Genomic DNA, 343 nt, shown 5'->3' on the forward strand with positions numbered 1-343 from the left:
AAAGGATGCGTAGTGGTTTACCATAGTCGCTTGATGGTACGCAAATATTGGTACCTTTATCCCCCGCTTGTCAAAATCTAGTTTAAAAAAATAAACAACACGGCAAGTCGGCAGCTGCGGGAAATCCCTGCTGCGTCCCTATATCCGCCGCTGCATCCAGCGAAAAAGGCCCCAGAGCTGGCTGTAGAGGCACACCGGTGGCTGACGCTGCCTATCCAGCGGGTAGCTCGTAGCCTAGTGGATAAGGCAACGGGTTTCCAACGGGAAGGTCCGGGGTTCAACGCCATCAAAGGTAAACTGATATTCATTGTTTGTGATGTATGTAATCTTGTATTGTGCTGAT

This window comes from Frankliniella occidentalis, unplaced genomic scaffold (assembly GCF_000697945.3).
Source record: "Frankliniella occidentalis isolate FOCC.00 unplaced genomic scaffold, Focc_3.1 Scaffold79, whole genome shotgun sequence".
Lineage (NCBI taxonomy): Eukaryota > Metazoa > Arthropoda > Insecta > Thysanoptera > Thripidae > Frankliniella > Frankliniella occidentalis.